Raw genomic sequence first — 16,620 nt, forward strand, 5'->3', positions numbered from 1 at the left:
AAGTATGACTCCAACCAGTGTCTGTTTTTTCTATGCTGTAATGACTCCATGACCTGATCTTCAGGATTGCAGCATGTGGTCACACGCTGCTATAAAAAGCATCAAATACAGTAAATGCTCAGCAGGTCTGGCAGCATCTGTGGAGAGAGAAGAAGAGTTAACGTTTCAGATCAGTGACCCTTCATCAGAACTAGCAAAGGTTAGAAATGCATTAGGTTTTATTAAGCGAAGGGAGGGGTGGGAAGTGCGCTGAAGTTGGGAAGAGAACAAAAGGGAGGGTGTGTGATAAGGCAGAGGGCAGGAGAGATGTCAAGTGACAAAGGGAATGAGAGTGTTAATGGTTGTGGTGAAAGACAAAAGCATTAGTACAGAGAGAGTGTGAATGGCAGATAGCAGCTATGTCCAAAAGCACAACATGAAAAAACAAGTTCAAGGCAGGCACATAGTCAAAAATAAAATAATAAAAACAGTTCAGGAATTGTTGAGCTCAATTTTAATTTTGCAAGGTGCCTAATCGAAACATGAGGTGCTGCTCCTCAAGCCTTTGGCTGTGGGAGGAAACCGGAGCATCCGGTGGAAACCCACATGGTCACAGGGAGTACTTATAAACTCCACACAGGCAGTACGCAGAATCGAAACAAAAACAAGGAATGCTGGAATCACTCAGCAGGTCTGGCAGCATCGGTGGAAAGAGAAACAGAGTTAACATTTCGGGTCAGTGACCCTTCTTCGGAACCCAGAATCGAAGCTGTGTCGTTGAGCTGTGAGGCTGCAGTGCTAACCACTGCACCACTCAAGCAGCTACTGATTTTTGGTAACTAGCACTTCAGATATTTTCCCGTCTTGGCTGCCCATAAAATATGTGCTCCAGGTGAGGCTCAAACTCACAACCTCGGCATGGCTCCCTTTGTACTGTCATATAAGTACCACGCGCTAACCGATTGCGCCACTGGAGCTCTTACATTGGAATATGTATGGTGCGAGCCACTGGTCCAGAATGGGACATGCGTAGTGACTGATTCATTTGACAGCTTCCTGGCGGGCGAGATCACAGTCGAGTCAACTGCAAAGAAGCTTGATTAGGCGTCATACAGGAGACAGCTTTTTGAAAACATACCGAGATGTATTGGCTGTCCTGCCAGGCACCTTCCTGTTACTGTCAAGAAATCTGGCTCCAAACTGATAGAGGGCATGGCGCAGAGCTTCCCCCCTCTGAAGACTTCTACTCTGTTGAGTGGACAGTTCCAAGGAGGAAGACATCCAGAGTGTCATAAAACAAAATGAAATTAATCTAAGAATAGTGCTGCCATTTTAAAGGGATAGAAACAATAAACACACAAAATATAAAAAGTGTCGAATTGAATGAGAATATTATCTTCACTGTGCACTGTGCACTCCAAAAATAATCCAGAGTTGATCCAAACACTTGGCATTCGTAAAAGTTCTCAAAAAATGTTTTACCTGCAATTTGGGATTCAGGCCCCCGAAGGAACTCGAGTGCGGGGTCCATTTTCTATCTCTGCATCTGTTATTTGTAGAGTGATGCACTAATATATTAGCTGGACCTGCCTGGTCCAAGTTTTGGAATCCTGGGTCACATCATCCACTTGAGCTGTGTGGGATCAGGATAGCCTCGACTCACTCCCTTCTGGGAAATGCAACGGACGTCTCCACTTGCCAACTTTTACGAATGGAATGCTGGGCGGGCGGCACAGATGGTGTATGATGCCACCGCTGCATCACTGCTGCAATTCATTTGTTCTCCTGATTCCTGAAGGTCTCCACCCCAGGGAATTTATCTCGCCTCAAGCCTGCCTCTGTTGCAGACTAATTGATAGAGAATGATTGTTATGTTTGGTCAACAACTCCATTATCATTGAATCATGTGACTGTCAGGGTGTTTGACAGCAAACTGGACAGGAGTGCACAGTCAATAGTGAAGATAATATTCCCATTCAGTGTGACTTTTTTTGTGTGTTTATTGTTTCCATCCCTTTAAAATTGGGCACTTTTGTTCGCTGGATTTTGTTTTGTTTTATGACACTGGGGATAGTGTCCTAATTGGCCAATTAGAGTAGACAATGAACTAACTGGTGTTTTGTCTTCATTTTTCGTCCAGTGATTCCTTTCTTCCTATGTTTATGGGAACAGGAGTGCAACTGGTGTTTGGTAGCCAGCGAGTGGTGAACAATGCATGGAGACAGCATTCTTATTTCAGACTGTATCCGATCCTCAAGATCTGCACCATTCTCAGGAGGCATATTATGGTTTCTTCAGTAAGCATTTAAACTTGGCATGACATAACAAATCAGGGGTCGGAATTTCGGTCTTCCACATGTATACAGCGAAAGTCCGGGGCCTTGGAGCTTGTGGAACTGCACCAGGCCTAGGGCAGCACGAGGAAGAGAACTGGAAACTCACTGAGTATATGTCACAACACTGAATTGTGTGGTGGTAAAGTGATGCATCCTTACACATTTTTAAAATCACACTGTGGATAAGTGTACCAGGAAGCGGAGGCCATGTCTGATAAAAAGAGCAATGGATGGAATATAATGTGCAATTCATGCAGATTTTCTTTTTATTATTTTCATCATTTAAATAATTTAACAATTCTACTCATTGGATATTTCACCCCTTTCTTTAACTCGAATCTGAATTTACTTTGGGTCCCTGCATAAATGAATGGATTGACACAAGAACACAAAAACTGAAGCATATATCCACTTTCCTCCAGAATATAATTTGATTCATTGAAATTGGAACCCGAGAAGTAAGTAATGCTCACAATTCGAACATAGAGGAAGGATACAAGTTGTAACAAATATAACAGGATAAAAGCACCCGAGACACAGAAGAGTAAAACGATAGAGTTTCTCCGCTTCTCCATCTCTGGATCACTCTGAGTCTCTCCATTACTGTGGGACTGGAGTCTCCTGCGAGCATTACTGGCCAATCGAATGTATCTGACGGTCAGAGCATTGAACAGCAAAATTAGAATGTATGGGAGACAAGGATTTAAAATCCGATGAATCCATTCATAAGCGTCCCATGCAGGTGATGTAAAAAATATTGATTTTATGCGGCAGAACCAAGGTATATTGTTAATTATATACACAGGTTCACATATAAAATACACAAACGCATCATACAAACAGCTCAATGTACAGACAGTTCCTATAACCCGTGCCGCTGTTTTCTTGGAGCAATATTTTATTTTCAGCTTTTTGCAACAAATAGCTATAAATCGATCAAATGTGAAAAGAACCGTTAACCATACAGAACTATCTATGGCTGCAAAGTTCAGGGCAACACGGAGACCACAAACCGGTGTGATGTTCAGAAAACTGAATGGGAAATAATAAATAGCAATCCTGTTTAATATCACAGCCGTGATAATGACTAGAAGATCCATCACGGCCATGGACACCAAGTAGTAGGTGACACATCTGGAAAGACCGCATCTTGCTCGGGACAGGATCACAATCACTGCCAAGTTAGCTGTAAAAGTAAACAGATTGAAGAGATTGAGAGAGAAAAGACAAAGAGGGAGAGTGTACATGTGAGAGACAGAGTGAGTACAGGACAGTTACTGATCCATTCCCAACAAAATCAACCATTTTACTGCATTCTTTACGAAATTTCCAGCTGTGAGGCGTGATCCTGAGTTGGAAACGATCTCTTCTGCTCTGTTTCTGCTTTTAAAGTAATCATCTGGATGAAAACAAGTCAGGCCAATGACATCAAAATGTAAAATAAAATGAAGAAACATAACAGATATCAATGACGCAAAAGAAACCCATCAAAATCAACGTGGGAACATCTAATAGTGAATAAAAGTGCATAACTTATTACAGAAGATAGTTAAAATGCTGAATAATGCAACAAAATACATTGTCTGCGAACTAACAATTAGGTAGTAAAATAAAACTTGCATTTAAAATGGACTATATCCACTGACTATCATAAATGCTCTCATCCAAAGAAGTACTGTAAAATTAATTCACTCTTGGAACATTTGGCAGTCAACGTTCTCAAATATATCCTCAAACACAGAGGAGCAACCAAAGAATTCGCGTTTTCTGACTTTGTCAGGGCTATTTTGGAAAGGATGCAGTGTTAACTTCAGCGCTTCTCTTAATAGTCACTTGGGACCTTCCGTATTGATCTGAACCATTGGAACTTACAGGTGTTGAGGTCTCATCCTTCAATGCAGCACCAACACAGTACTGCGCTGTGCTTTTGGCATAAAAGATCAGCTTAGTCCTATAGTGGATATTGACATTCAAATTTTGTGCCCAGATGCGAGAGACGGCACCAGTTATGCTTCCTCACTCAATGTGGAGAACAGAATGAAGAAGGAAACAGTCCGGGACATTACCAGGTGCAAGGAGCAGGAGGAAAGTTCTAATACAGCAGCTGTCATGTTGAAGAGTTAGCAGCAGCTAATGTGGAAAAGGAGAACCGGGGTGAATCAGTGCAGAAAGACTGCATGCTGTGAGTTTAGGGCAAAAAACAGATCAGAGATAAAACGACTGCTTATATTTCTGTCAACAATTCGATGCCAGATAACGTCTTTCAATAAATTTATTCTTTAAATTCAGTGGGGAATTGTTCAGCGGTTCAATACTCTCAATACATGAATCATTTGTGGGATTTACTCTGTCACTGTCAATAGCAATAACACAATTGATCTGCATTACACTGTGGTAACACAATGGAACTACACTCACCATGATAACAGCACGATAATTCATCCACAGTGACAATGTCACTAACACAATAGAGCTACATTTAAGCCATGATAACAATGTGATAATTCACCTACTGTAACAGCATGAATAACACAATAGAACGACATTTACACTGTGATAATTCACTCACTGTAAGTGTCAATCACAAAAAACGAATTACATTTGCACAGTGATAACAGTGCGACAATTCAGTCACAGTATCTGTCAATAACAAAATAGAACTACGTTTACACTGCTGGAAGTGTGCAATAATTCACCCAGAGTAACAGTGTCAACAGCACAAGAAAATGCATTTAAGCAGTGATAACATTAGAATAATTCACCCACTGTAACAATGTCAATAACACAATAGTTCTACATTTAAACTGTGTTAACAGTGTGATCATTCCCCCACAGTAACAGTATCAATACCATAATAGAACTACATTTTAATTGTGAGATGCTAGTGGTAAATAGATGAAATTATATAATATGATTAAATTATATAATTAGGGGGATGAAATCGTACCAGTCAAGAGAAGATACGATACAATCAAATGGGAAAAAACTATACCTGTAATATGAAGAAACTATGCTGGTACAGGGCAGAAATTCCAATGTTAAAGGACAGAAGTTGCAGCATTAATGGTGAGACTTTATTACAGTAAAGGGAAGAAACTTTATATCGTTAAAACTGATCATGCAAAAATACTGCAACATCCGAAGAAATTATACCAGTTAAAAGGGAGAAACTGTCCTGCTAAAGGGGAGAAATTATTCCATTAAAGGGGAGAAATTATACAGTTAAAGGGACAAAATCATCTCATCAAATGGTAGAAGCTATCCCATTAAAATGGAGGAAGTATGCCATTAAATGAGAAAGAGGATGTTAGCATAGTGAAGAAGAACCAAAGATAAACGGGAGCAGTGACACGGCTAAACAACAATTTCTTTAATTAATAACTAACTACGATACTTTACCTGGAACCCCAATAATTGCAAGGATGGGATAGTAAATAGCAAACACCAGACCTGGTGGTAATACGTGCATTTCTATTGAAAGCTCTGAGGGCGTTCTGCACGACGGTGAATGATTGCCACATTTATATCTGATGTCAGGCTCCAAGGAGATAATTAGATAGCTTACTCTTGAATATTAATCACATTAATTGAAGCAAACCTGTTAGTGATGCTGATGTCAGGCTCGTAATTATGTTTTTATGGAATTGAATATTTTTTAAGCGTTCTGACATAGCTCGAAATTGAAATACCCAGAGAGTGCAGAATGATTCCCGTTACATTTCTTCATAAATAGATTATGAAAAGCGAAATAGGCGGTTGCAATGGTGAAAGTGAGTGTTTTACACGAGGAATTATGGTGTTTAAACCACTCAATTCTGAGTGAAGTGGTCTCAGCATAAGGTATAACTGTCCAGAGATATTCTGTACCACCACATTCAATATCCTGGGGCTGACCATTGACCAGAAACTGAACTGGAGTCGCCATATAAATACAGTAGCTATAAGACCAGGTCAGAGGTGAGGAATCGTGCGTCAAGTACAGCACCTCCTGATTCCCCAAAGCCTGTCCACTGTCTACAAGGCACAGGTCAGGAGTGTAATGGAATATTCTCCACTTGCCTGGATAGGTACAGCTCCAAAAATGCTCAAGAAGCTCGATACCATCTAGGACAAAGCAACCCGCTTGATTGGTATCCCATCCACAAACATACACTGCCTCCACTACCAATGCACAGTGACAGCCATGTGTGCCATCTACAAGATTCACTGCAGCAATGCACCAAGGCTCCTTAGACAGCACCTTTCAAAGCATCGACCTCGACCACCTAGAAGGACAAGGGCAGCTAATGCATGTGAATACCACCACTTGCAAGTTCCCCTCGAAGCCACACGCCATCCTGACTTGGAACTATATCGCCGTTCTTTCACTTCCGCTGGGTTAAAATCCTGGAACTCCCTTCCTACCCCACACGGACTGCAGCGGTTCAAGGAGGCAGGTCATCACAACCTTCTCAATGTCAATTAGGGTAGGGAAATAAACGCTGGCATAGCCAGCGATACCTACATCCCATGAATGAATAAAAAAAAAATGAAAACATCACCAAGTTCTCGTCCCAACAATGGTTCAATCCGTGTGATTAAGGGTCACATGCAACGCTGTTCCTCTTCCCTCTGAGTCTGTCGGCTCTCTTTAACACAACTATCTCTCTATTCAGTGTGGGCAGGTCCAGTTCACCTTCCATAGGTGCAGTTCAACACAATTACATTATCCAGTGCTGCACCGTTGCTTTCAGTGTGGTGAGGTCCTGCACAGCGTGTTTCAATTCGGTGTAAACTGGTCCAGTTCAGCGTAGTTGCATTCCATGTGTACAGGTTCAGGTGTTACATTCACCATGGAGAGGTTCCTTCCAGGAAGGTTGCATACAGTCTGGGCAGGTTCACTTCAGCAAGATAATTTCAGTGTGGACAGGTGCAATTCAGGACAGTTATATCCAGTATAGGCAGACCCAGATTCAAGTCAGGGCGGATATATTCAATGTGGAAAGGTCCAGTTCAGCACAGTCAGTTTCAGTGTAAACAGATCTGTGTCAGCAAGATTAAAGTCAGTCTGTACATGTCTAGGTCAGTGCTGTTACAGTTCTGGTGTACAGGGCCAGTGCAGTAAATTTACTGTCAGTGTTGAAATATCCAATGCAGTTCGGCATATGCAGTGTGGACTGGTCCAGTACATTATGGTTATATTCAGGGTTGACACGTCCAGATTAAAGTTATTACATTCACCGTAAAAACGTTCAGTTCACCGTGGTAACATTTCACCTGCACAGGCCAAGTTCCACAAGTTTACATTCTGAATTATCCTAACGGCACAGTTACATTCAGTGTATGCAGGTCCAGCTCTAGATGGTTACTGACAAAGTGAGCTGGTCCAGTTCAGCTAGGTTATATAAATTGTTTTTATTCATTCGTGGGATGTGGGTGTCGCTGGCTGGGACAGCATTTATTTCCCATCCCTAATTACCCTTCAGAAGGTGGTCGTGATCTGCCTTCTTGAACCGCTGCAGTTCTTGTCAGGTAGGTAAACCCACAGTGTTGTTAGGAAGAGACTTCGAGGATTTTGACCCAGCGACGTTGAAGGAACGGTAATATAGTTCCAAGTCAGGATAATGTGTAGCTTGGAGGGGAGCGTGCAGCTGGTGGTGTTCCATGAGTCTGCTGCCCTTGTCCTTCTAGGTGGTTGTGATCGCAGGTTTGTAAGGTGCTCTCTAAGGAGCCTTGCTGCGTTGCTGCAGTGCATCTTGTTGGTAGTACCACTGTGCTTCGGTGGCAGAGGGAGTGTATGTTTGTGGATGGGGTGCCAATCAAGCGGTCTGCTTGTCCTGGATGGTGTCGAGCTTCTTGAGTGTTGTAGGAGCTGCACCCATCCAGGAAAGTGGAGAGTATTCCATCACACTCCTGACTTGTGCCTTGTTGAAGCTGTACAGGTTTGCGGAGTCAGGAGGTGAGTTATTCGCCGAAGGATTCCTAGCCTCTGACCTGCTCTTTTTGCAATGGTATTTTTAAGGCTACTCCAGGTCAGTTTCTGCTAAATGGTAACCTCCAAGATGTTGATAGTGGGGGAATTCAGCGATCGTAATGCCTTTGAATATCAAGGGGAGATGGTTAGATTTTCTGCTGTTTGAGATAGTCATTGCCTGGCACTTGTGTGGCGCGAACGTTACTTGCCACTTATCAGCCCAAGCCTGGATATTGCCCAGCTCTTGCTGCATTTATACACGCATTATTTCAGTATCTGAGGAGTTGAGAATGATGCTGCACATTGCACAATCATCAGCGAACATCCCCATTTCTGACCATATGTTTGAAGAAAGGTCATTTATGAAGCAGTGAAAATAGTTGGGCCTAGGACACTACCCTGAGGATCTCCTGCAGTGATGTCTTGGGTCTGAGATGATTGACATCCAACAACTACAATCATCTTCCTTTGCGCTAAGTATGACTCCAACCAGTGTCTGTTTTTTCTATGCTGTAATGACTCCATGACCTGATCTTCAGGATTGCAGCATGTGGTCAAGGCAGTCACACGCTGCTATAAAAAGCATCAAATACAGTAAATGCTCAGCAGGTCTGGCAGCATCTGTGGAGAGAGAAGCAGAGTTAACGTTTCAGATCAGTGACCCTTCATCAGAACTAGCAAAGGTTAGAAATGCATTCGGTTTTATTAAGTGAACGGAGGGGTGGGAAGTGCGCTGAAGTTGGGAAGAGAACAAAAGGGAGGGTGTGTGATAAGGCAGAGGGCAGGAGAGATGTCAAGTGACAAAGGGAATGAGAGTGTTAATGGTTGTGGTGAAAGACAAAGCATTAGTACAGAGAGAGTGTGAATGGCAGATAGCAGCTATGTCCAAAAGCACAACATGAAAAAACAAGTTCAAGGCAGGCACATAGTCACAAATAAAATAATAAAAACAGTTCAGGAATTGTTGAGCTCAATTTTAATTTTGCAAGGTTGCAGGGTGCCTAATCGAAACATGAGATGCTGCTCCTCAAGCCTTTGGCTGTGGGAGGAAACTGGAGCATCCGGTGGAAACCCACATGGTCACAGGGAGTACTTGTAAACCCCACACAGGCAGTACCCAGAATCGAAACAAAAACAAGAAATGCTGGAATCACTCAGCAGGTCTGGCAGCATCTGTGGAAAGAGAAGCAGAGTTAATGTTTCGGGTCAGTGACCCTTCTTCGGAACCCAGAATCGAAGCTGGGTCGTTGAGCTGTGAGGCTGCGGTGTTAACCACTGCACCACTCAAGCAGCTACTGATTTTTAGTAACTCGTACATCAGATATTTTCCCGTCTTGGTTGCCCATAAAATACGTGCTTCAGGTGAGGCTCGAACTCACAACCTCGGCATGGCTCACTTTGTACTGTCATATAAGTACCACGCGCTAACCGATTGCGCCACTGAAGCTCTTGCATTGGGGTCCGTATGCTGCGAGCCACTGGTCCTGAATGGGACATGCGTAGTGACTGATTCATTTGACAGCTTCCTGGCGGGCGAGATCACAGTCGAGTCAACTGCAAAGAAGCTTGATTAGGCGTCATACAGGAGACAGCTTTTTGAAAACATACCGAGATGTATTGGCTGTCCTGCCAGGCACCTTCCTGTTACTGTCAAGAAATCTGGCTCCAAACTGATAGAGGGCATGGCACAGAGCTTCCCCCCTCTGAAGACTTCTACTCTGTTGAGTGGACAGTTCCAAGGAGGAAGACATCCAGAGTGTCATAAAACAAAATGAAATTAATCTAAGAATAGTGCTGCCATTTTAAAGGGATAGAAACAATAAACACACAAAATATAAAAAGTGTCGAATTGAATGAGAATATTATCTTCACTGTGCACTCCAAAAATAATCCAGAGTTGATCCAAACACTTGGCCTTCGTAAAAGTTCTCAAAAAATGTTTTACCTGCAATTTGGGATTCAGGCCCTCGAAGGAACTCGAGTGCGGGGTCCATTTTCCATCTCTGCATCTGTTATTTGTAGAGTGATGCACTAATATATTAGCTGGACCTGCCTGGTCCAAGTTTTGGAATCCTGGGTCACATCATCCACTTGAGCTGTGTGGGATCAGGATAGCCTCGACTCACTCCCTTCTGGGAAATGCAACGGACGCCTCCACTTGCCAACTTTTACGAATGGAATGCTGGGCGGGCGGCACAGATGGTGTATGATGCCACCTCTGCATCACTGCTGCAATTCATTTGTTCTCCTGATTCCTGAAGGTCTCCACCCCAGGGAATTTTTCTCGCCTCAAGCCTGCCTCTGTTGCAGACTAATTGATAGAGAATGATTGTTATGTTTGGTCAACAACTCCATTATCATTGAATCATGTGACTGTCAGGATGTTTGACAGCAAACTGGACAGGAGTGCACAGTCAATAGTGAAGATAATATTCCCATTCAGTGTGACTTTTTTTGTGTGTTTATTGTTTCCATCCCTTTAAAATTGGGCACTTTTGTTCGCTGGATTTTGTTTTGTTTTATGACACTGGGGATAGTGTCCTAATTGGCCAATTAGAGTAGACAATGAACTAACTGGCGTTTTGTCTTCATTTTTCGTCCAGTGATTCCTTTCTTCCTATGTTTATGGGAACAGGAGTGCAACTGGGGTTCAGTAGCCAGCGAGTGGTGAACAATGCATGGAGACAGCATTCTTATTTCAGACTGTATCCTATCCTCAAGATCTGCACCATTCTCAGGAGGCATATTATGATTTCTTCAGTAAGCATTTAAACTTGGCATAACATAACAAATCAGGGGTCGGAATTTCGGTCTTCCACATGTATACAGCGAAAGTCCGGGGCCTTGGAGCTTGTGGAACTGCACCAGGCCTAGGGCAGCACGAGGAAGAGAACTGGAAACTCACTGAGTATATGTCACAACACTGAATTGTGTGGTGGTAAAGTGATGCATCCTTACACATTTTTAAAATCACACTGTGGATAAGTGTACCAGGAAACGGAGGCCATGTTTGATAAAAAGAGCAATGGATGGAATATAATGTACAATTCATGCAGATTTTTTTTTTTATTATTTTCATCATTTAAATAATTTAACAATTCTACTCATTGGATATTTCACCCCTTTCTTTAACTCGAATCTGAATTTACTTTGGGTCCCTGCATAAATGAATGGATTGACGCAAGAACACAAAAACTGAAGCATATATCCACTTTCCTCCAGAATATAATTTGATTCATTGAAATTGGAACCCGAGAAATAAGTAATGCTCACAATTCGAACATAGAGGAAGGATACAAGTTGTAACAAATATAACAGGATAAAAGCACCCGAGACACAGAAGAGTAAAACGATAGAGTTTCTCCGCTTCTCCATCTCTGGATCACTCTGAGTCTCTCCATTACTGTGGGACTGGAGTCTCCTGCGAGCATTACTGGCCAATCGAATGTATCTGACGGTCAGAGCATTGAGCAGCAAAATTAGAATGTATGGGAGACAAGGATTTAAAATCCGATGAATCCATTCATATGCGTCCCATGCAGGTGATGGAAAAATATTGATTTTATGCGGCAGAACCAAGGTATATTGTTAATTATATACACAGGTTCACATATAAAATACACAAACGCATCATACAAACAGCTCAATGTACAGACAGTTCCTATAACCCGTGCCGCTGTTTTCTTGGAGCAATATTTTATTTTCAGCTTTTTGCAACAAATAGCTATAAATCGATCAAATGTGAAAAGAACCGTTAGCCATACAGAACTATCTATGGCTGCAAAGTTCAGGGCAACACGGAGACCACAAACCGGTGTGATGTTCAGAAAACTGAATGGGAAATAATAAATAGCAATCCTGTTTAATATCACAGCCGTGATAATGACGAGAAGATCCATCACGGCCATGGACACCAAGTAGTAGGTGACACATCTGGAAAGACCGCAACTTCCTCGGGACAGGATCACAATCACTGCCAAGTTAGCTGTAAAAGTAAACAGATTGAAGAGATTGAGAGAGAAAAGACAAAGAGGGAGAGTGTACATGTGAGAGACAGAGTGAGTACAGGACAGTTACTGATCCATTCCCAACAAAATCAACCGTTTTACTGCATTCTTTACGAAATTTCCAGCTGTGAGGCGTGATCCTGAGTTGGAAACGATCTCTTCTGCTCTGTTTCTGCTTTTAAAGTAATCATCTGGATGAAAATAAGTCAGGCCAATGACATCAAAATGTAAAATAAAATGAAGAAACATAACGGATATCAATGACGCAAAAGAAACTCATCAAAATCAACGTGGGTAAGGCTTCGACTGCTATGTCCAGACTGGCCAAGAGAGTGTGGGAAAATGGCGCACTGACACGGAACACAAAAGTCCGAGTGTATCAGGCCTGTGTCCTCAGTACCTTGCTCTATGGCAGCGAGGCCTGGACAACTTATGCCAGCCAAGAGCGACGTCTCAATTCATTCCATCTTCGCTGCCTTCGGAGAATACTTGGCATCAGGTGGCAGGACTATATCTCCAACACAGAAGTCCTTGAAGCGGCCAACACCCCCAGCTTATACACACTACTGAGTCAGCGGCGCTTGAGATGGCTTGGCCATGTGAGCCGCATGGAAGATGGCAGGATCCCCAAAGACACATTGTACAGCGAGCTCGCCACTGGTATCAGACCCCCCGGCAGTCCATGTCTCCGCTATAAAGACGTCTGCAAACGCGACATGAAATCGTGTGACATTGATCACAAGTCGTGGGAGTCAGTTGCCAGCATTCGCCAGAGCTGGCGGGCAGCCATAAAGACAGGGCTAAATTGTGGCAAGTCGAAGAGACTTAGTAGTTGGCAGGAAAAAAGACAGAGGCACAAGGGGAGAGCCAACTGTGCAACAGCCCCGACAAACAAATTTCTCTGCAGCACCTGTGGAAGAGCCTGTCACTCCAGAATTGGCCTTTATCGCCACTCCAGGCGCTGCTTCACAAACCACTGACCCCCTCCAGGCGCGTATCCATTGTCTCTCGAGATAAGGAGGCCCAATAGAAAGAAATAAGTTCACGTGTAATTAAAGCACAATCCCCCGAAGGGGAAATGCAGGACAAAGAAGTCCAGAGCTCCCTAGATGATCAAACATGTAGAGAGTAAGATGAAGAAGAAAAGAGGTGCATATGGAAGACTTCAGGTGAATGATGCAAGTGAGGATAAGGCTTGATACAGAAGGTTGAGCAGGAAGTGGATAAACAAATGATTGAAGCAAAGAGACAGTATGAGAAGAGAATGTCAGCTAACATTTAAAGGAATCCAAAAGTCATTTACAGGCATGTAAACAGTAAAAGTGTAGTAAAATGATGCATGGGGCCAATTCGGGACCTAAAATAAGATATAAATGTGGAATTGGGGTGCGGCAGAAACCACATCTGCCAAATGGAAGCATATTAATTTCGGCATATGGACCACTATTTGAACTTGTACTGGACATTGAACATAACCTGCTTAAAAATACCACAGAGCAGTTGTTGAATACATGGCTGCACATTTGTGTTCTGAGAGACAGTTGTCTAGAGATACAATGGGAGTGGTCCCTGATTCAATAGTGTTGATCAAAAGACATTGAGAGTCATTGGCTGTGTAAGGGCTAGCACTCCACCACCGCCACCACAACCCCCCACCACAACCCCCCACCGCAAACCACCCCCCCCCCATCACCACCACGACCATCCACCCCCCCCCCAACGAGTGTGTCTAGTAAGCTTTGAAGAATCAACAATCCTCGCAGCCGATACTGCTTCAAACAAAGAGCTAGTCACATGAATAACTTGCAGGCCAACCTGGGAATTGATTTAATTGTGCCTCACAGAAAAGTTTTGAGACAGACTGCAATTTTGAAGACTAAAGGGAAGCAAGGGATTGCTCTCCGTCTGTCTCTCTCTCTCACGCAAAGTTCCATGGACCCACAGAAGTAATTTAAGCCTCAAATCACAAGATACCTGCAGCATTCTGGTACCAGCGAAACAAGTTTGGAAGTGTGCACTGGGCCCCAACGAGAACTGCAAGACTTAACTTCAATCAAAGACTTCACAGAAAAACTAAAACACAGTAGCTGAATCCCATCTACTACTTCAAACCTTCCCCCTTTAATTCTTTATCCTCCTCTGTATCTATTTTTGTTTGTGTATATAGTGTATGCATGCTAGCATGGTCACGTCACATATTTTTCGTAGTTTTAACTGAGGTAGGGTGTTAAGGTTAATAAACTTACACCTTTCTTGTTCAAACCTGAGAAAGCTCGTCTGATTAATTCCTTTGCAATTACAATTAGAAAGCAGTGAGCGAGGACTCACTGAGGGGAAATTAAAAACACTGTATTTTAAAAGTTAAACCCTGTAATGGCCAAACCAGGAAAGGGGCGAGAGGGGAGCCTGAGACCCCTTCCACACCTGTTCATAACATGGGGGATGTTTGAAGTACTGAGTGAATACTTTATATCTGTCTTTACCTAGGAAGAGCATGTTGCCCAAGTCATGGTGAAAGAGGAGCTAGTTGGGATACTGGATGGGCTAAACATTGATTTTAAAAAAAGGAGGTATTGGATGGGCTGGCTAGACTTAAAGTTGATAAGTCCCAGGACTAGATGAGATGCATCCATGGATACTGAGGGAAGTAAGGGTGGAAATTGCAGAGGCCATTGTCATATTCTTCCAATCCTTCTTAGATACAGGGGTGGTTCCAGAGGAATGGAGAATTGCAATTTATTTATTTAGAGATACAGCACTGAAACAGGCCCTTCGGCCCACCGAGTCTGTGCCGACCAACCACCACCCATTTATACTAGCCCTGCAGTAATCCCACATTCCCTATCACCTATCTACACTCTGGGCAATTTACAATGGCCAATTTACCTATCAACCTACAAGTCTTTGTCTGTGGGAGGAAACAGGAGCACCTGGCAAAAACCTACACGGTCACAGGGAGAACTTGCAAACTCCACACAGGCAGTACCCAGAATCGAACGTGGGGGGGTTCCTAGAGCTGTGAGGCTGCAGTGCTAACCACATGCAAAGTGAAATTACTGTTGTAAGTTACAACAGAGAGAGTGCGACACAAACACGGATTCAGCAGATGTCAAAATACAACCTTAACAATTGCATTGTAACATGGAACTGTCTTTCTATGCCTATTTATTATCTTTAACTAATGATTAGCTCTGTAGTGAACTGTTTAAATTTAGAAATGATCTAAAGTGCAGTTGACAAGACTTGAAATTGCACAGTGAATCCCCCAGTGATATTTAGCTTTAATCACTTGCCCACAATTACATCCCATGGAAGTACACTGCTCGAATGTTGAGTTATGATATAGATTAGTCGTGATCTAATTGAATGGTGGAGCTGGATCGAGGCGATGATTAGTCGGCATCAACCTTCCTAACATTAAGATCAATTTGTATTTATAAAGTGCAATTCTTTATTCTGAAACGTCTGGTGCCACTTCACAGCAGCGTGACAAGACAAAAATTGACATCGGATCAGTAAGGGAATATTACGGCAGATGACCAAATGCTTCATCAAAGTTATTGGTTTTCGGGAGTGTTTTATAGGAGAAAGGACAGTTAGAGAGGTTTAGTGGGGTAATTCTAGAGCTTGATTACAGAGCCAATGTAGGTCAGTGAGAACAGACTTGTGACCACGATTGATGAAGGAGAAGTGTTAAGTGTCAGGGTGGCAAAGCTTAAATAATCTTTCTCACGCAAAAACCTTCAGCCATCAGATTGATAGAGTTTCACTCCACCTGGATTGGAATTCGATTCATCAAGAGAGTAGAACTCTGCTTTTAATTGTCATTTATACAGAGGTGGTATTACATTTCTATGACACAGTACAATATTTGGGGAATATCTGGCAACCTGAGGAGTGGAGTGACAGTCTCTCTCTCTCTCTCTCTCTCTGGCTGTGGTTGGGTCCCTGTGCTGGGTTTGAAAAGTGAAAAATAAAGTAACAGTGACATCACGGGGATTCTGTAAACTGATTGCTTTGTAACAGCTGTTATTACCTGCAAATAGCTTTAAAAAATCAGAGAGAGAGAAAAGTTATTAAAAAACTCAAGTAGCTACATTGCAAATGATTAGGTTACTACTAAGGTTTTATAATTAGTGTAATATATTAATAATTATTATTTAGAATTGTGCTGTTTGGACAGAGTGAGGCTATGAGTTGTGTGTGAAGGATTTCACTGGAGAAAGAGGTGTTCTTTGCCGTCTTTCTTTTGTTTTCTGCCTTTTCAGCCTCCACGGTACAGGGGAAGAAGCCGCTTGGTAAGTAACTGGGAAGTTATTCCACTTATTGCACGAGCAATAATTAG

At 42.7% G+C, this 16,620-nt stretch overlaps 2 non-coding genes across 2 annotated transcripts; both read right to left on the reverse strand.

Annotated features, from left to right (window-relative positions):
- Nucleotides 1-863: 863 nt before the first annotated feature.
- On the reverse strand, nucleotides 864-956 carry trnai-uau (transfer RNA isoleucine (anticodon UAU)). The gene is given in 2 exon segments: nucleotides 864-899; nucleotides 919-956. It is a non-coding gene; the product is annotated as a tRNA-Ile (tRNA).
- Nucleotides 957-9,622: 8,666 nt separating this feature from the next.
- trnai-uau (transfer RNA isoleucine (anticodon UAU)) lies at nucleotides 9,623-9,715 on the reverse strand. Its single transcript is given in 2 exon segments — nucleotides 9,623-9,658; nucleotides 9,678-9,715. It is a non-coding gene; the product is annotated as a tRNA-Ile (tRNA).
- Nucleotides 9,716-16,620: the final 6,905 nt, after the last annotated feature.

The sequence above is a fragment of the Heterodontus francisci genome, chromosome 34 (assembly GCF_036365525.1).
Source record: "Heterodontus francisci isolate sHetFra1 chromosome 34, sHetFra1.hap1, whole genome shotgun sequence".
NCBI classification, from domain to species: domain Eukaryota; kingdom Metazoa; phylum Chordata; class Chondrichthyes; order Heterodontiformes; family Heterodontidae; genus Heterodontus; species Heterodontus francisci.